The sequence below is a fragment of the Petromyzon marinus genome, chromosome 74, assembly GCF_048934315.1.
Source record: "Petromyzon marinus isolate PM22_M1 ecotype Great Lakes invasive population chromosome 74, UKy_Petmar_22M1.pri1.0, whole genome shotgun sequence".
NCBI lineage: Eukaryota > Metazoa > Chordata > Hyperoartia > Petromyzontiformes > Petromyzontidae > Petromyzon > Petromyzon marinus.
This window is the reverse complement of record NC_133740.1, coordinates 2,524,672-2,544,863: the sequence shown is the minus strand read 5'-3', so window position 1 is coordinate 2,544,863 and position 20,192 is coordinate 2,524,672. Positions and strand designations below refer to the sequence as shown.

Sequence of the window (20,192 nt, the reverse complement as noted above, 5' to 3'; positions counted from 1 at the left end):
TTAAAAAAAGAGTGGCCATTAAAAAAAGTGGTCGACCAAGTAATAATTGGCCCATAAAAAGACCAGTCAAAAAAAATTGGCCAGTAAAAGAATGTGGAAATAAAAAAAAAATACCGGTAAAAAACGTCATTAACAAAGATCAGTGGCCAGCAAAAAAAGTGCTTGGTTAAAAAAAGTGGCCATTAAAGAAAAAATTGACTGGTATAGAAAAAAAATTGGTCATAAAAAAGTGACTGGGTAAAAAAGAATGGCCATTAAAGAAAAAAATGGTAAAAAAGTGGTCGTAAAAGTGAAAAAAATTGGCTGGTGAAAAAGGTAAATGGCCATCTAAAAAAGTGACCGGTTAAAAAAGAGTGGCCATTAAAAAAGTGGCCGACCAAGTAATAATTGGCCCATAAAAAAGACCAGTAAAAAAAAATTGGCCAGTTAAAGAATGTGAAAATCAAAAAAATTACCGGTAAAAAAAAAAATAGCGATTAAAAAGATAAGTGGCCATCAAAAAAAGTGACTGGTTAAAAAAGAGTGGCCATTAAAGAAAACATTGACTGGTAAAAAAAGTGGTCATAAAAAAGTGAAAAAATTGGCTGGTAAAAGAGATAAATGGCCATCTAAAAAAGTGATCAGTTAAAAAAGTGTCCATTAAAAAAAAGTGGTTGACCAAAAAAATCATTGGCCCATAATAAAAGATCAGTCAAGAAAAATTGGCCAGTAAAAGAATTTGGCCATAAAAAAAGTGACCGGTAAAAAAAGAGTGGCCATTAAAAAAAGTGGCCGACCAAGTAATAATTAGCCCATAAAAAAGACCAGTCCCAAAAAATTGGCCAGTAACAGAATGTGGCCATCAAAAAAAATTCCGGTAAAAAAGTGGCCTTTAAAAAAAGTGGCCATCAAAAAAAGTGACTGGTTAAAAAAGAGTGGCCATTAAAGTATCTTGCACTAAAGACGAATTACCTAAATTATCAACAGAAGGTGTATATCAGATTACTTGCTTTTGTGGCAGATGCTATATTGGACAGACGGGACGCAACATCAGCATAAGACTGAAAGAACACCAAAGAAATATTAAATTATCTCAAACACAACTGTCGGCAGTGGCAGAACATGCTTGTCAACAAGAACACTCAATTGATTTTGATAACGTTGAAGTGTTGTGTAATACTAATGATTACTGGCAAAGATTAATTAGAGAATCCATTGAAATTGAGAGAAATAGAAATAACTTTAATCGCTCTGATAGCTATAGGCTTTTTGCGGCTTGGAAGCGTATTATTAAATAATACATATTTCATTTCCTTATAGGGGAAACATACTAATTAATGGATTACTAATGTAGAGTATATTCACAATAACACACATTACAACTCATTACTAATCATAACCATTGACTGATTACCAATCGATTATATAATTACTGCAAATGAATGAGTTAAATGATGATGCCACCCTTCTGCTCTATTTAAGACCGGGAGCAAGTGAGGGCTTTACCATTCTGGCGAATTGCCCGATGATGCTGGATGTAATTACCAGCGAAACGTCGTATTCAAACTGTAAATGTTGTGGATTCAGTCTTCAACACACCGGTGGGCTAAAGTAGTGAACTAATTGTCTTTTGTCAACGTGACATTTTTTTTGCTGATTGGCCCTGTCGGGTGGTGGAGGGTTATGACACATTTATAAATAACGCGATCTAAGCCAAAAACCTTTATTATGAATAATATTGGTCACAAAAGCCTACATGTTAAACCAATTGAAGAAAAAATTGACTGGTAAAAAAAGTCTTAAAAGTGAAAAAAATTGGCCGGTAAAAAAGGTAAATGGCCATCTAAAAAAGTGACCGGTAAAAAATAGAGTGGCCATTAAAAAAAAGTGGCCGACCAAGTAATAATTGGCCCATAAAAAAGACCAGTCAAAAAAAAGTGGCCAGTAAAAGAATGTGGAAATGAAAAAAATTACCGGCAAAAAAATAATAGCCGTTAAAAAAGATAAGTGGCCATCAAAAAAAGTGACTGGGTAAAAAAGAATGGCCATTAAAGAAAAAAATGACTGGTAAAAAAAAGTGGTCATAAAAGTGAAAAAAATGGCCGGTAAAAAAGGTAAATGGCCATCTAAAAAAGTGACCGGTAAAAAAAGAGTGGCCATTAAAAAAAAGTGGCCGACCAAGTAATAATTGGCCCATAAAAAAGTGGAAAAATTGGCCGGTAAAAGAGATAAATGGCCATCTAAAAAAGTGATTGGTTAAAAAAGAGTGGTCATTAAAGTATCTTGAACTAAAGACGAATTACCTAAATTATCGACAGAAGGTGTATATCAGATTAATTGCTTTTGTGGCAGATGCTATATTGGACAGACGGGACGTAAAATCAGCATAAGACTGAAAGAACACCAAAGAAATATTAAATTATCTCAAACACAACTGTCGGCAGTGGCAGAACATGCTTGTCAACAAGGACACTCAATTTATTTTGATAACGTTGAAGTGTTGTTTAATACTTATTATTTCTGTCAAAGATTAATTAGAGAATCCATTGAAATTGAGAGAAATAGAAATAACTTTAATCGGGCTGAGAGCTATAGGCTTTGTACGGCTTTTAAGCGTATTATTAAATAATACATATTACAATTCCTCATAAGGGAAGCACATACTAATTATCGGATTACTAACGTAGCGTATATTCACAATAACACACATTACAACTCATTACTAATCATAACCATTGACTGATTACTAATCGATTATAGAATTACTGCACCTGAATGAGTTAAATGATGACGTCACCCTGCTGCTCTATTTAAAACCAGGAGCAAGTGAGGGCTTTACCATTCTGGTGAATTGCCCGATGATGCTGGATGTAATTACCAGCGAAACGTCGTATTCAAACTGTAAATGTTGTGGATTCACTCTTCAACACACCGGTGGGCTAAAGTAGTGAGCTAATTGTCTTTTGTAAACGTGACACTTTTTTTGCTGATTGGCCGTGTCGGGTGGTGGAGGGTTACGACACATTTATAAATAACACGATCTAACCCAAAAACCTTCATTATGAATAATATTGGTCACGAAAGCCTACGTGTTAAACCAATTAAAGAAAAAATTGACTGGTAAAAAAAAGAAGTGGTCCATAAAAAAGTTAAAAAAAATTGGCCGGTAAAAAAGGTAAATGGCCATCTTAAAAAATGACCGGTTAAAAAAGAGTGGCCATTAAAGAAAAAATTGACTGGTAAAAAAAAAGTGGTCATAAAAAAGTGAAAAAATTGGCCAGTAAAAGAGGTAAATGGCCATCTAAAAAAGTGACCGATTAAAAAAGAGTGGCCATTAAAAAAAGTGGCCGACCAAAAAATAATTGGCCCATATAAAAGACAAGTAAAAAAAAATTAGCCAGTAAAAGATTGTGGCCACCAAAAAAAATTACCGGTTAAAAAAGAAAGTGGCTATTAAAAAAAGTGGCCATCTAAAAAAGTGACTGGTTAAAAAAGAGTGGCCATTAAAGTATCTTGCACTATAGACGAATTACCTAAATTATCAACAGAAGGTGTATATCAGATTAATTGCTTTTGTGGCAGATGCTATATTGGACAGACGGGACGCAACATTAGCATAAGACTGAAAGAACACCAAAGAAATATTAAATTATCTCAAACACAACTGTCGGCAGTGGCAGAACATGCTTGTCAACAAGGACACTCAATTGATTTTGATAACGTTGAAGTGTTGTGTAATACTAATTATTACTGGCAAAGATTAATTAGAGAATCCATTGAAATTGAGAGAAATAGAAATAACTTTAATCGGGCTGATAGCTATAGGCTTTGTGCGGCTTTTAAGCGTATTATTAAATAATACATATTACAATTCCTCATAAGGGAAACACATACTAATTATCGGATTACTAACGTAGCGTATATTCACAATAACACACGTTACAACTCATTACTAATCATAACCATTGACTGATTACTAATCGATTATAGAATTACTGCACCTGAATGAGTTAAATTATGACGTCACCCTGCTGCTCTATTTAAGACCAGGAGCAAGTGAGGGCTTTACCATTCTGGCGAATTGCCCGATGATGCTGGATGTAATTACCAGCGAAACGTCGTATTCAAACTGTAAATGTTGTGGATTCACTCTTCAACACACCGGTGGGCTAAAGTAGTGAACTAATTGTCTTTTATCAAGGTGACACTTTTTTTGCTGATTGGCCGTGTCAGGCAGTGGAGGGTTATGACACATTTATAAATAACACGATCTAACCCAAAAACATTTATTATAAATAATATTGTTCGCGAAAGCCTACGTGTCAAACCAATTAAAGAAAAAATTGACTGGTAAAAAAAAGGAGTGGTCATAAAAAAAGTGAAAAAAATTGGCCGGTAAAAAAGGTAAATGGCCATCTAAAAAAGTGACCGGTTAAAAAAGAGTAGCCATTAAAAAAGTTTCCGACCAAAAAATAATTGGCCCATAAAAAAAGACCAGTAAAAAATTGGCCAGTAAAAGAATGTGGCCATCAAAAAACATTACCGGTTAAAAAAAGTGGCCATTAAAGAAAAAGTGGCCATCAAAAAAAGTGACTGGTTAAAAAAAGAGTGGCCATTAAAAAAAGTGGTCGACCAAGTAATCATTGGCCCATAAAAAGACCAGTCAAAAAAAATTGGCCAGTAAAAGTATGTGGAAATAAAAAAAAATTACCGGTAAAAAACGTCATTAACAAAGATCAGTGGCCAGCAAAAAAAGTGCTTGGTTAAAAAAAAGTGGCCATTAAAGAAAACATTGACTGGTATAGAAAAAAAATTGGTCATAAAAAAGTGACTGGGTAAAAAAGAATGGCCATTAAAGAAAAAAATGGTAAAAAAGTGGTCGTAAAAGTGAAAAAAATTGGCTGGTAAAAAAGGTAAATGGCCATCTAAAAAAGTGACCGGTTAAAAAAGAGTGGCCATTAAAAAAGTGGCCGACCAAGTAATAATTGGCCCATAAAAAAGACCAGTAAAAAAAAATTGGCCAGTTAAAGAATGTGAAAATCAAAAGAATTACCAGTAAAAAAAAAAATAGCGATTAAAAAGATAAGTGGCCATCAAAAAAAGTGACTGGTTAAAAAAGAGTGGCCATTAAAGAAAAAATTGACTGGTAAAAAAAGTACTCATAAAAAAGTGAAAAAATTGGCTGGTAAAAGAGATAAATGGCCATCTAAAAAAGTGATCAGTTAAAAAAGTGTCCATTAAAAAAAAGTGGTTGACCAAAAAAATCATTGGCCCATAATAAAAGATCAGTCAAGAAAAATTGGCCAGTAAAAGAATTTGGCCATAAAAAAAGTGACCGGTAAAAAAAGAGTGGCCATTAAAAAAAGTGGCCGACCAAGTAATAATTGGCCCATAAAAAAGACCAGTCCAAAAAAATTGGCCAGTAACAGAATGTGGCCATCAAAAAAAATTCCGGTAAAAAAAGTGGCCTTTAAAAAAAGTGGCCATCAAAAAAAGTGACTGGTTAAAAAAGAGTGGCCATTAAAGTATCTTGCACTAAAGACGAATTACCTAAATTATCAACAGAAGGTGTATATCAGATTAATTGCTTTTGTGGCAGATGCTATATTGGACAGACGGGACGCAACATCAGCATAAGACTGAAAGAACACCAAAGAAATATTAAATTATCTCAAACACAACTGTCGGCAGTGGCAGAACATGCTTGTCAACAAGAACACTCAATTGATTTTGATAACGTTGAAGTGTTGTGTAATACTAATGATTACTGGCAAAGATTAATTAGAGAATCCATTGAAATTGAGAGAAATAGAAATAACTTTAATCGCTCTGATAGCTATAGGCTTTTTGCGGCTTGGAAGCGTATTATTAAATAATACATATTTCATTTCCTTATAGGGGAAACACATACTAATTAATGGATTACTAATGTAGAGTATATTCACAATAACACACATTACAACTCATTACTAATCATAACCATTGACTGATTACCAATCGATTATATAATTACTGCAAATGAATGAGTTAAATGATGATGCCACCCTTCTGCTCTATTTAAGACCGGGAGCAAGTGAGGGCTTTACCATTCTGGCGAATTGCCCGATGATGCTGGATGTAATTACCAGCGAAACGTCGTATTCAAACTGTAAATGTTGTGGATTCACTCTTCAACACACCGGTGGGCTAAAGTAGTGAACTAATTGTCTTTTGTCAACGTGACACTTTTTTTGCTGATTGGCCCTGTCGGGTGGTGGAGGGTTATGACACATTTATAAATAACGCGATCTAAGCCAAAAACCTTTATTATGAATAATATTGGTCACAAAAGCCTACATGTTAAACCAATTGAAGAAAAAATTGACTGGTAATAAAAGTCTTAAAAGTGAAAAAAATTGGCCGGTAAAAAAGGTAAATGGCCATCTAAAAAAGTGACCGGTAAAAAATAGAGTGGCCATTAAAAAAAAGTGGCCGACCAAGTAATAATTGGCCCATAAAAAAGACCAGTCCAAAAAAAGTGGCCAGTAAAAGAATGTGGAAATAAAAAAAATTACCGGCAAAAAAATAATAGCCGTTAAAAAAGATAAGTGGCCATCAAAAAAAGTGACTGGGTAAAAAAGAATGGCCATTAAAGAAAAAAATGACTGGTAAAAAAAAGTGGTCATAAAAGTGAAAAAAAATGGCCGGTAAAAAAGGTAAATGGCCATCTAAAAAAGTGACCGGTAAAAAAAGAGTGGCCATTAAAAAAAAGTGGCCGACCAAGTAATAATTGGCCCATAAAACGACCAGTCAAAAAAAATTGGCCAGTTAAAGAATGTGGCCATCAAAAAAAATTACCGGATAAAAAAAGTGCCCATTAAAAAAAATGTGGCCATCAAAAAAAGTGACTGGTTAAAAAAGAGTGACCATTAAAGAAAAAATTGACTGGTAAAAAAAAGTGGTCATAAATAAGTGAAAAAATTGGCCGGTAAAAGAGCTAAATGGCCATATAAAAAAGTGACCGGTTAAAAAAGTGTCCATTAAAAAAAGTGGCCGACCAAAAAATTATTTGCCCATAAAAAAAGACCTGTCAAAAAAAATTGTCCAGTTAAAGAATGTGGCCATCAAAAAAAATGCCCGTTAAAAAAAGTGGCCATTAAACAAAAGTGGCCATCAAAAAAAGCGACTGGTTAAAAAAGAGTTGCCATTTAAGAAAAAATTGACTGTTAAAAAAAAGTGGTCATAAAAGTGAAAAAATTTGGCCAGTAAAAAAGGTAAAGGGCCATCTAAAAAAGTACTCACCCCGGTGATGGGCCGGGGTGAGTAACGTGGCCCAAAGGTGAACGAGGGGGCACGGGGGGAGTAGCTGAGGATGTCTAGAGAGTTCCCGAAAGAGGCGTGGTTAAGGGCAGAGCCAGAGAGGGCACAGGTGCGGTGTAGCCTGGAACCGTCGGGAATATTCTGCAAGTAGGGCGCGGCTGAGGGTGGAGCCAGGCCGTGCCAAGAGAGCTAAAAGGGAAGCCCCGATCAGAGATCCAGGCTGTCTGCAGGTGAAGTGGAACCCCAGTGCTATGTCTACGTCTTCGTCTCCGTCTTCAACATCATGGGTCAGGCAGCACGTTGGCTGCTCTGACCCGATTATAGATATCCCGTATGCGAGAGAAATAGGTGTATTGTGGTCCGATGCGTAACAAGAGTGAGAATAGATGTATTTAGTCCTGTGTGTAACGGTGTTGCGTGAAGTGTAGAATAAACGTTGTTGCCTCTTAAATAGTGTCTCTGAATGACTCACTACACCATTATAAAATTGAACCTTATGGCGGGACTCCGGGGTCCCGAATGAACGGAAGTAAAATGGGAATTATTTATTTATTTTGATGACTCCGTCCCACCGCACACATACAGTGAGGGAAAAAAATATTTGATCCCCTGCTGATTTTGTACGTTTGCCCACTGACAAAGAAATGATCAGTCTATAATTTTAATGGTAGGTTTATTTGAACAGTGAGAGACAGACTAACAACAACAAAATCCAGAAAAACGCATGTCAAAAATGTTATAAATTGATTTGCATTTTAATGAGGGAAATAAGTATTTGACCTGCTCTCAATCAGAAAGATTTATGGCTCCCAGGTGTCTTTTATGCAGGTAACGAGCTGAGATTAGGAGCACATTCTTAAAGGGAGTGCTCCTAATCTCAGCTTGTTACATGTATAAAAGACACCTGTCCACAGAAGCAATCAATTAGATTCCAAACTCTCCACCATGGCCAAGACCAAAGAGCGCTCCAAGGATGTCAGGGACAAGATTGTAGACCTACACAAGGCTGGAATGGGCTACAAGACCATTGCCAAGCAGCTTGGTGAGAAGGTGACAACAGTTGGTGCGATTATTCGCAAATGGAAGAAACACAAAAGAACTGTCAATCTCCCTCGGTCTGGGGCTCCATGCAAGATCTCACCTCGTGGATTTGCAATGATCATGAGAACGGTGGGGAATCAGCCCAGAACTACACTAGAGGATCTTGTCAATTATCTGAAGGCAGCTGGGACTCTAGTCACCAAGAAAACAATTGGTAACACACTACGCCGTGAAGGACTGAAATCCTGCAGTGCCCACAAGATCCCCCTGCTCAAGAAAATACATATACATGCCCGTCTGAAGTTTGCCAATGAACATCTGAATGATTCAGAGGACAACTGGGTGAAAGTGTTGTGGTCAGATGAGACCAAAATGGAGCTCTTTGGAATCAACTCAACTCGCCGTGTTTGGAGGAGGAGGAATGCTGCCTATGACCCCAAGAACACCATCCCAACCGTCAAACATGGAGGTGGAAACATTATGCGTTGGGGGTGTTTTTCTGCTAAGTGGACAGGACATCTTCACCGCATCAAAGGGACGATGGACGGGGCCATGTACCGTCAAATCTTGGGTGAGAACCTCCTTCCCTCAGCGAGGGCATTGAAATGGGTCGTGGATGGGTATTCCAGCATGACAATGACCCAAAACACACAGCCAAGGCAACAAAGGAGTGGCTCAAGAAGAGGCACATTAAGGTCCTGGAGTGGCCTAGCCAGTCTCCAGACCCTAATCTCATAGAACATCTGTGGAGGGAGCTGAAGGTTCGAGTTGCCAAACGTCAGCCTCGAAACCTTAATGACTTGGAGAAAATCTGCAAAGAGGAGTGGGACAAAATCCCTCCTGAAATGTGTGCAAACCTGGTGGCCAACTACAAGAAACGTCTGATCTCTGTGATTGCCAACAAGGGTTTTGCCACCAAGTATTAAGTCATGTTTTGCAGAGGGGTCAAATACTTATTTCCCTCATTAAAATACAAATCAATTTATAACATTTTTGACATGCGTTTTTCTGGATTTTGTTGTTATTCTGTCTCTCACTTTTCAAATAAACCTACCATTAAAATTATAGACTAATCATTTCTTTTTGATTTAAAACTTTCGTGGCTGCAATAATTCATATTCTTAGCTCTTTCGGTAAAGTCACGTTGAAGGGAAACAATAAAATAATAAAATATATATAAAACAATACAAATTCTCACGACGTTTAGACCATAACACATACGGTCGTCATCAGGTGTGTCGGTTTGCATAAATTTAGTTATTTTTAAACGGTGTATTTATTTATAAAACAACGTCAGCGCCACGCACAGCGATTTGGCAGTTTATTTAGAAGGACTAGTCCATCTATGTTCTGAAAAGAGGAGGGGGGAGACGAAAAATTAATGTATGCTGTCTGAAAGCCACTGTAAGCGTGAACAATAAATTAAGACCTAAAATGGTTTATCAAATCTTTCCAATGATTGCTAAGCCAGAATCCATCTTCTCGGTTGAAATTGTCTCTGTGCTTGTATATGTGGATAGCCTCATGAACGAATCTCTCATGGTAGCCAAGACTTTGTATCATAGAGCCCAATGCATATCCGACCAGGAACACATAGGCAGTGAACTCAAGCACGTACACCAAGCTCTTAAGGCTAATGGTTACTCCGACTATACAATCCGCAAAGCTATCACTCAAACCATGAAGAAGGACCCTCTTGAGGAGCCTTTCAAAACCATCACTTTACCCTACATTGCGGGGATCACAAAAAAGATCTCCAAAATCTTGAATAAACACAAGATCCAGGTCCGTTTCAACACATTACATAAAATCCGTGATCTGGTTCTGTCTGTAAAAGATGTGATTCCGGACATACAGTACCCTGGTGTCTACAAACTAAGTTGCCTCTGTGGTAGTAGTTACATTGGAGAAACCAAACGCCATATCTCGGACCGCATTCGTGAACACAAAGCAAACCTTAAACACGGTAGGACCAACACCTCGGCCATGGCAGATCATTGACGGAGCAGCAGCAGCGGCAGCAACAACAGCAGCAGCAGCAACTGCAGCAGCAGCCGCCGCAGCAGCTGCAGCTGCAACAGCAGCAGCAGCAACAACAGCAGCAGGAGCAACAGCCACAGCAGCTGCAGCAGCAGCCACAGCAGCTGCAGCTGCAGCAGCAGCAGCAACACCAGCAGCAGCAGCAGCAGCAACACCAGCGGCAGGGGCAGCGAGAGGACCTCGTCATCCAGGCAGCCGGCTGTGAAGTACCAATGCTCGAGGACGAGCAAGGCGGTTTCACCCCGGTCCAGCCCTAAAAGCGGAAGGCCAAGGCCGGACCAGCAGGAGCACAATATGTCGGGACCCCTTCAAAGCGGACGACGGTCGCCAGCGCCGACAGCGCGCCGGAGGGCCACGCGGACGGGGCGATGAGGAGCGACGACGACGAGCCCGAACTGCGGGACGAGACGGGCGACGACGGCGACCTCCGCCCGCCGGGCAGCGACGGGGCGGCGACGGAGTGGCCGGCGACCTCGGGCCCGGCTCCGGCCGCGCCGGAGCCGCGGGAGAGACCCGCCCCGAGCCGGGGGAGACCCCGGCCCCGGAGGGCACGATGGAGGCGATGAACACCGAGCTCCCTGAGAGTGCGCCCGCCAGCTCGGACGACGAGCAGGCGGAGTCCGACACCGACGACGAGGATGACGCGGGCGCGTGGGAATACACGGCCGGGGGCATCCGAGGCTTTCTGGAAAGCACCTTCGGGCAGTGGAATGTCCGGGTTGAGGACCACTTCCCCGACACAACGCGCTTCCTGAAAGTGGCGAAGGAGGCTTGCCGTGCCAATAGTGAAAGCATCCTCACCTCAAGGGAGATCTTCAGGGTGAGACCGATCATCCGGAAGCTGGAGGGGCCCCCGCCCCTCCTACCCAACGCAAGAGGGCCGGTACCCTGTGAATAATCATCATGATGGCTGCAGGTGTTAGGATAGCCACGCTGAATTGCAACAGCGCCCGCAGCGACGCGAGATGGCACTGCGTGTGCTGCCTGCTCAGGGATCGGAAGGTCGACGTGGCCCTCCTACAGGAGACGCACCTCGACGACGCCCTGCAGGGCCGGCGACAACACCTCATGGACGGCCGGTCTTTTTTTAGCCATGGTGAGGACAACCGGGCAGGCGTCGCGATAGTTTTCGGCCCGAACTTCGTCCCCAGGGACGTGGCCTTCAAAGATATCGTGAAGGGCTACTTGATCTCAGTAGATTTTGCGCTCAACGGCGTTAGGATGCGGTGCTTTAGCGTGTACGCGCCGAGCAAGAGCCGCGGGAGGGGGCTCTTTTTCTCCGGCGCACTCCGGGACGCCCTGGAGGCATGCGATGGGGACGGGGTGTTGACGGTCGTGGGTGGGGACTTTAATTGCAGCTTTGACCCAGCCCTTGACCGGAACGGCGCCGAGCCTCACCCGGAGTCGGCTCGAGTGTGAGGGGACCTGGTGCGGCAGCTGGGGCTGCTGGATGCATGGCGGCTGCACCAGCCGACCCAGCGGCAGTACACGTGGTGCCGCTGCGACTTTCGGGGAAGGGTGAGCCTCGCCAGACTGGACAGGCTGTACGTGAGCGCCGCGGACGCCAACCTGCTCGGTGACAGCGAAATCATCCCGACTGGTTTCTCAGACCACCACATGGCGTCTGTGCAGCTGCGGGTCCCAAGGGAGAGCCGCTGTAGCACCTACTGGAGGCTCGACGTGCGGCTGCTTGAGGACCCGGCCTTCGCGGGGCTCTTCAGGGCCTGCTGGGTCAAATGGGTGGCCGCAAAGAGTGGATTCGGAAGCACCTCGCGGTGGTGGGAGCACACGAAGGCGCAGGTGCGGGCACTGTGCATGCAGTTCCGGGGTCACTGCGCCGCGGCCAGAGACGAGGCGGCCGAGCACCTGCAGGCAGAGCTGCTGCTCCTGGAGGCGGAGCTGGGTGCTGACCGGGACGCGCACGAGGACAAGGGCGGCGCGCTGCTGGAGAAGCAGCGGCTCTTTAGGGCCGTGATAGACCAGCAGGCACACCGCTCCTTCGTGCGCAAACGGATGCAGCACCTGGTCCACATGGACTCGCCCTCCAGGTTGTTTTATCGCCAGGCGCGAGAGCGCAAACCGGACACCAACAGGATTCTCTCGGGCCTGCTGACCCAGGAGGGGACGATGGCCACGACGGAGGACGAGATCGCCAGGGTCGCCAGGGGGTACTACGTCGAACTCTTCGGGGCATGGAGCGTGCAGGACGGGGCGGTCCGGGACTTGCTCGACGGGACCCCCGCGTTGGCGGACCCGGAGAGCGAGCGTCTGGAGGGCCCCATCACCCTGGAGGAGCTTCACGCCGCGATGCGGGGTCTATCGACCGGAAGGGCCCCGGGAATCGACGGCCTGCCGATCGAGTTTTACGCAGCCTTCTGGAAGGAGCTCGGCCCTCAGCTGCTGGAGGTGTTAGCGGAGAGCCTGAGGGAGGGGGAGCTCCCGCCGAGCTGCAGGAGGGCCGTCGTCATCCTGCTGCCAAAGAGGGGAGACCTGCGCCGAATGGAGAACTGGCGTCCGGTGTCCCTCCTGTGCGCCGATTACAGGGTGTTTGTGAAGGTGCTGGCCAACCGCCTCAAATCGGTGGTGGGTCAGCTGGTGCGGCCGGAACAAACCTATTGCGTCCCTGGCCGGTGCCTGCACGGCAACATAGGCACGGTCAGGGACGTGATCTCCTTGGCGGGGAGGGACGGCACGGATCTAGGCCTCCTCTTCCTCGACCAGGAGAAGGCATTCGACTGGATCAACCATGGATGCCTGGAGGATCTGCTCGCCTCGTACGGGTTCGGGCGGACTTTCCGGGCGCAGGTGCGGCTCCTGTACACGGGTGTGTCGAGCACGCTGAAAATCAACCAGCGGCTCGGCGCCCCTTTTTCCGTGGCGAGCGGGGTCAGGCAAGGGTGCCCGTTGTCGGGCCTCCTTTACTCCCTGGCGATCAAACCCCTCGTGCGCCGCCTGCAGCTCTCCCTGTCGGGGTACAGGGTGCCGGGCCCCGAGGCGGCGACCATCAGAGTGTCGGCGTACGCCGACGACCTGTGCGTCGTCGCAACGGACGCGCGCGACGTGGCCGCGGTGTGCCGGGCGGTGGAGGCGTACGAGGTGGCGTCCGGTGCCAAAATCAACTGGGGGAAGACCACGGCCCTGCGTCTGGGGCCGCGGGGCGCCGCGTGCCCGGTGCTCCTACCAGGAGGCGTCGCCTGGCAAACCGATGGCGTCAAGTACCTGGGCGTCCACCTCGGGAAGCCCCACGTCACGCGGGAGAACTGGACCGACCTACGGGACCGGTTCGAGGCCAGGCTGGCGGCGTGGGCGCGCTTCGCGCCGGCATTGTCTTTCAGGGGGCGGGTGCTGGTGGGCAACAACCTGGCGGCCGCGGTCCTCTGGCACAGGGCGAAGGCCCTCCAGCCCCCGGAGTGGCTGCTCGTGGTTGTGGTGCGCTCGCTCACCCGCTTTGCGTTGCAGGGCAAACATTGGTTGAGGCCGGGGGTCCTCCGCCTGCCGGTGGACGAGGGCGGTCAGGGCCTGGTGGACGTCACCACCAGGGTCCTGACCTTCCGACTCCAGACCGTGCGGCGGCTGCTGTACGGCGGGGAGGCCGCGCCCTGGGTGGCGCCCACCCTCGCCCTGCTGTGAGACACCGGTGGCGGCCTGGGCTATGGGCGCGAACTATTCCTGATGGACCTGGCCCAGGTGGACTACGGGAGACTGCCGGTTTTCCAGCGGAGCCTCCTGGACGCGCGGCAGCACGCTCGGGGAGTTTCTGCGCGAGCCCCTGTTCCACAACGGCCGCTTCGCGGGGATCCGGGAGGAGGCGGCGCTGGCCCGCCGCTTCGCCTCGGCGGGGTGCGGATGGTGGCGGACCTGGTGCGGGACCGCGGCGGGCACCCCACGTGGAAACCCGCGGCCGATATCAGCGGGGCGGCGGGGCTCCGCACCGTGCTGGCCGGGGCGAAGTTGTTGCGGGCGGCGCTCGAAGCGATGCGCCAGTCACGGCTGCGGCTGGACACGCCCGAGTTCTCCCCCCCCCACTCCCCCCCCCTCCCCCCACCCTCCCTCCTCCTCCCCCCATCCCCCCTCCCCCCTCCCTTCCCAGAGCTGAGCTTTGCGTGCGCCCGGCCCCCCGAGCGCGACGGCGGTGACTCCGGGTGGCTGCTGCGGCTCGCCGGCTGCCGGGACGTGGCCTTCCGGTGCGCGTGCAAGAAGACGCTGTACGAGTGCAGCATCAAGGCGCTGCACTGCCGCGAGCTGGGGGTGCTCCCGGATACGAAGTGGAGAGGCGTGCTCGCGCCGTCCGAGGACGCGGACCCCCCAGTGGGGCCAGATTTACAGGCCCCCCATTGCAAGCGCTGCGGGGACCTGCGGTGGCGGCCGCTCCACTGGGCGCTGCCCTCGGCCGCGTGGCTCAGCCGAGTCACCCCGGGGGCGTCGGAGGAGTGCCCGTTTTGCGCCGAGCGGGAGGACCTAGAACACCTGTACCTAACCTGCCCGCGATTGGCACCGCTGTACCAGCTCCTCGGGGCCATCTCCAGGAAACTGGGGATGGCCTTCCGAAGGGGCTGGATGGTGCACCGGGCCCCCTACACAGCCGGCAAACGCCACGACCTGGTGAACTTTGCCTGCTCTCAGGCCAGGCTGGCGGTTTATATGTCGCGAAAGAGGAAGCTGCAGGGCGCCGCGGACAGCGGCTGTTCGGCGGTGGCGACGCTGCGGGGCCTGGTGAGGGCGAGGTTGCGACTGGAACACGAGTACCTCGCCTTCGCCAGGGCCGCAGACGGGAACGCGGAGTTCAACGCGCGGTGGGCCCCTGCCATCAGTGCAGCAATATTCAGTACATGGTTGTAATGTACTTCTATAGCCCCCTGCCACCAGTGCAGCAATATTCAATACATGGTTGTAATGCACTTCTATAGCCCCCTGCCATCAGTGCAGCAATATTCAGTACATGGTTGTAATGTACTTCTATAGCCCCCTGCCATCAGTGCAGCAATATTCAGTACGTGGTTGTAATGCACTTCTATAGCCCCCTGCCACCAGTGCAGCAATATTCAGTACGTGGTTGGAATGCACTTCTATAGCCCCCTGCCACCACTTCAGCAATATTCAGTACGTGGTTGTAATGTACTTCTATAGCCCCCTGCCATCAGTGCAGAAATATTCAGTACGTGGTTGTAATGTACTTCTATAGCCCCCTGCCACCAGTGCAGCAATATTCAGCACGTGGTTGTAATGCACTTCTATAGCCCCTGCTACCAATGCAGCTATATTCAGTACGTGGTTGTAATGTACTTCTATAGCCCCCTGCCATCAGTGCAGCAATATTCAGTACGTGGTTGTAATGCACTTCTATAGCCCCTTGCCATCAGTGCAGCAATATTCAGTACGTGGTTGTAATGCACCTCTATAGCCCCCTGCTACCAATGCAGCTATATTCAGTACGTGGTTGTAATGCACTTCTATACCCCCCTGCAATCAGTGCAGCAATATTCAGTACATGGTTGTAATGCACTTCTATAGCCCCCTGCCACCGGTGCAGCAATATTCAGTACATGGTTGTAATGCACTTCTATAGCCCCCTGCCATCAGTGCAGCAATATTCAGTACGTGGTTGTAATGCACTTCTATAGCCCCCTGACATTGTGCAGCAATGTTCAGTACATGGTTGTAATGCACTTCTATAGTCCCCTGCCATCACCAAATTCACACTGACCAGCGTGGTGAAGTATGGTAAATAACCCCTCTCCCTGGGAGCTGCATAGCATGGGACAGCTGTCAGCCAGCAATGGATTGAAAAAGGAGCTGTACTCCGCACACGTTGTTATTCAGGGTAGGGTAAGGAACTTGGAGGTTCGGTATGCATAATGTGCTCAGAAAGTATTGTATTCTGTATGTGTGTTGAACCTCTTTCGTACCGTACCAAGCCCACCGTGCTCTTCGGAGGTGCGATAATATATAAATATAAGTAGTCATACTACTGTAATACCACTATTAATATTTAGCATGCATTGTATTAGTAGTACAGTAATTTGTTGATATGCAGGTGTGCATGCCAAACGTTAACCAATGTTAAATGTTAAGCCTTCTCTTTTGAATTGTGTGTTTTAAATATGGAGTTGTCTCCAGCTAATTTCTTAAATGTATATCATTCATAATGTAGTAGTATGCAGGTAGTGCATTTGTGACATTTCAATTGTACATAGAGCTTGCAGGTGTGTTGAAGGAAACCATGGGAAAGGCAGGGATTTTTGTTGAAAAAAGGACAACAGCCACAGTAGCTTAAGAGACCTAACGCTGAAGCTGCTAACGCGAAGTGGTTGACACTGGCCCATGCGTTGTGACGTCGGACCCACTTTCCGCACACAGCAGCTCCTCATGGTGACCCCCATACCAGGACCAGTGGTGACCTGGTAGCCACAGCCATTCCTCTCCCTGGCCCCATCCGGTCCGGGCATCCCAAATCGTACAAAATGTACAGCAACGGTGGTGAAACAAGCAGCCCTTCGGGCGACAGCACAGTGACGGACCTCTTCACAAGCCCCCGCAGCAGCCTGGGCAGCTCGCTGCTCCGGACCGGAAGCGGGCGCTACCGCAGCCCTGTGGTGTATGGAGAGCGGTGCTACTCGTCGGCGAGCGATGTGCTGGACGCCTACATCGAGGACTTTGAGCAGAGCGGAATCTGTGCGTCACCGCCACCCAGGATGCGTGCAGAGCATGGCGGAGCGGAGACACGTGGAGGAGAGGAGGATGCGCAGCGTGGATGAGGGTGGGTTGCGCCTCTCACCACGCGAGGAATCGCTCCGTGGTGCTTGCGCTCGAGTGGCTATCGAGTGTGCAGGCGGTGCAATCGTATCGAAGCTAGTTACTTATACTGGGTGCTTGCCAAGTATGCTATGCTATCATGAATGTAATGTTATTCCCCGAGAAAAAAAAAACCCCTTAATGAGGTCTAAAGAGACATTTTCGTGAGAGTCCCACACTGGGATACTTGGCAAATTCCAGTAATGAGTTCATTTTATGTCAGAGAAAACTATCCATAGTAAGCACACGCATATGAGAGGATAGCATAGGTCTGAACAGATAGGTCGGTGCATGCATTTCTTTCTCCTGTCATCTTCCAGTAACTTCACTGATTATCGAGTTTGTAAAGTTTGTGAAATCAAAGTGATCCTCCAACCTTTGTGTAAAAATTTGCAGATCCTAGACTGGACACATCTGAAGTTTAAACAGTAACAGCTCATGCACTGATTTATCCAATATTCTTGATTTTTTTTCACAAACTCCACAAACGGATAACATCATTAGTTACTGATGGCGCAAAGTAAGGCAACATTGCAGGATTGCCGTTCAGGGGTCAAGGAATCTAGGGGAGAGCAAATGCATTGTGTACCAGTAAAATGTCTGTGGGTCTTACATTGCAGGTGGCATGCTGCTTGTGGAGGACCTCATCTCGGGCACGTGCAGCCTCACTGCTGCGCTGCAGCGGTCGTGGTTCAGAGAAAGATGGTCAGTCTAACCACGGACCAGCTCCTAGCGGCGCCAGCTGACGGTTCCTCCATGTCCTTGCTCTGCTCGCCTGGCGCCCACCGAGGGCTCGTGGTGTCGCACAGAGGCAAGCGGTCATCTCTCGGGGTCACCGCGCATAGCCTCGGCGCATCATTGGTGAGGGGCAATAAGCCAACTGAACGGTTGAGCTAAATAGCGAGAAACAGCAAGGCTCTGCCGCCGTTAAATTTGTTGGCGAAGCCCAAAAAATATATTTTTTCTAACCAGAAGAACGTTTTGTCGTACTTACGGAGCAGTGAAGCAACTAGGCGTGAGTAGTTGCCGAACGGCGGCGGCTGTGCGACAAGTACCTATTCCAGGTCGTTGACAAGCCAAAAGGATGAGCTGGGTGTGTCAGGGATCACGAGCATTCCTGAGCTCAGGTACCCGGCCTGGCTGCGTGACTGCGATGTGGCATCTCAGACCAGCAGCCACTAGACGGATACCAGCACGAAGAGAGCAGGTGCCGCTCAGAACCCGCAAAGCAGACCAAACTACCCAGAGTGGCTCAAAGATTTGGACATCTCCAGCCTTACGAATGTAGCCAACGAGGGGCCCGTGTCAGAGGACCTTAGATCCCTAGGTGTGTGTATATATAGATATAGTCTGTATATAGCAGATGACATTTCATATCTTTTCAGTTACATATTCAGTCTTTTTTCACAGAGACGGCCGAGCGGCCACCCATATGGTTGTGACATGCGATGCGTGATTCTTGATGCACAGCCTCATTGGAGGAGCTGCTGAGCAGGGCGCACATGGCGTTGGACTCCCCCGGCTTGGAGGCCCCCTCCCCGGGCAGATTCAACACAGACATCTTCCTAGGGGCTGATCGTCCCTGGGAAAACCCCTCCACGCCATTGTGAATTTATCTTTATATTCACACTCACGCACAGCTTAGACGCTGCACCGCCTCTAAGTATGATGTCAGATTATAAATGTTATAAGCTAAGCAGGTAAGCCTGGTTATTACTTAGATGGGAGACTATTTGGGAATAGCATATATTAGAGATTTTGGCTGAGAGGTAACCAGGAGTTAGTAATACAGCAATGGAATCTTGAATCTATTTGCGGAGTTTTGCATTTTACTCCCTCTGTTTTCACCGGGTTCTCCGGTTTCCTCTCACATACCACTCGCTGATGAAATTTGCAAAATATCACTACCAAACCCTCCTGAGACTTGGTGAGATTGTTCTGGCTTCCACCATGATAAGTCAACCAAGTAATTTTCTCTCAATCGTGTCTCTTCTCAGGGCCGTGTACCACCTGTCGTGTCTGAAAGAGCTGGTTGACATCATCAAGAAGCACAAGGATGGCTGACTACCCGTGATGTAGAAAGCCCGAAAGCACTTTATGGCGGTGGTCGAGGTTTGTCCTCAGAAGGATACGTTCGCTTGGTCCTCCTGCTAATTCATGGTTGTTGAACATCAACGGTACTCCAGGTGCTGTGGTGTGAATCGCAATTACTTGTGAACGTGTGGGGCCCGTGGGGCACAGTAATTGCCCTGTTAACAGAAGTGCCACAACAAAGTATGGAAAAATGTGATGAAATTCGTTCAGGGTTGGAGTTAGTGAATGGTTGCCGCAGTATTTTGCACAGCAACTCCATACAGACTCGAACGTCACTTGAAAGAGAACAGATATGTGAACAATATTTTGAGCACAACTAAACCAATTTTGGTTTTAGCCATTTTGGAAGGAGCCTACTTTATTGGGAACATACATGCTAGTATTTGTGTAGTTATAAACATTTGGGAAATCACTGTAAAAGTGCATTTGCTTATTTAGATTGCACTATACCTGTATTGTAAAATTTCAGAACCTTTTATGTAATTTGTAATCAATAAACCAAAGTTGTATATTGTATGCAACCTATGACTTGGATTGTTTTTATCATGTCTTGTTTAGCATGGTTGGTTATGTACAGTGTGAAAGAAATTCAACATACATTAAATATTTTCTGATATTTGAATGTTTTATATTGTGCATGTCTCAGATTTATTGTAAAATAAATATACAAAGGCTTATACACATGGAATTGAAAATATTCAGCTATGATTTGTATTTCTCAAGTATTTTAAGAAAAGTCAGCGAGTCTCGTGACATGTCTTCACATTTGGGGGTGATGATTGTGATGGATTTCCAAGCATTAACCTGCTTACATTCCTAGAGTATGTATGGTGAATTTGGGCATTTTGGGTGATTGAGTATTAGGCCAAACACAGGCAGATGGTGGGGGATAGATGTTTTCAAGCATCTATTAATTATTCATCGGCATGTACTATCTTACTATGATG

General features: G+C 46.7%; 1 long non-coding RNA gene across 2 annotated transcripts; it reads left to right on the top strand.

Moving 5' to 3' along the window:
• Positions 1-15,669: 15,669 nt before the first annotated feature.
• On the top strand, positions 15,670-19,779 carry LOC142907053 (uncharacterized). Of its 2 annotated transcripts, none has more exons than XR_012930688.1 (3): positions 15,670-17,116; positions 17,772-18,012; positions 19,149-19,779. It is a non-coding gene; the product is annotated as an uncharacterized LOC142907053 (long non-coding RNA). The 2 variants fall into 2 exon arrangements; XR_012930689.1 differs by having other exon boundaries at positions 15,679-17,116; positions 17,772-17,962.
• Positions 19,780-20,192: the final 413 nt, after the last annotated feature.